We start from the raw sequence: 258 nt of genomic DNA on the forward strand, positions 1-258 counted from the left end.
CAATTTCCTTAATTACGTTTTTTTGATTTCCCTCCGTGAGAGCTTCTCCTTGATCAATAAATGCCCATAGCTGGTTTGGCCCGCATTTTTGGTTTGCCGATTATGCGTTTTATGAGGTAAAACACAGCAACACAAACATTTAAATTGCCCCAGTTTTACAACCTCAACTGCTGTCTTTTATATAAAGGTCACAAAATGAGTACAGTTACTGACGAAAATTGGTTACACCACCAGGACTCCAGCTTGCTGAAACTGGAA

This window comes from Camelus ferus, chromosome 2 (genome assembly GCF_009834535.1).
Source record: "Camelus ferus isolate YT-003-E chromosome 2, BCGSAC_Cfer_1.0, whole genome shotgun sequence".
Taxonomy (NCBI): Eukaryota; Metazoa; Chordata; class Mammalia; order Artiodactyla; family Camelidae; genus Camelus; species Camelus ferus.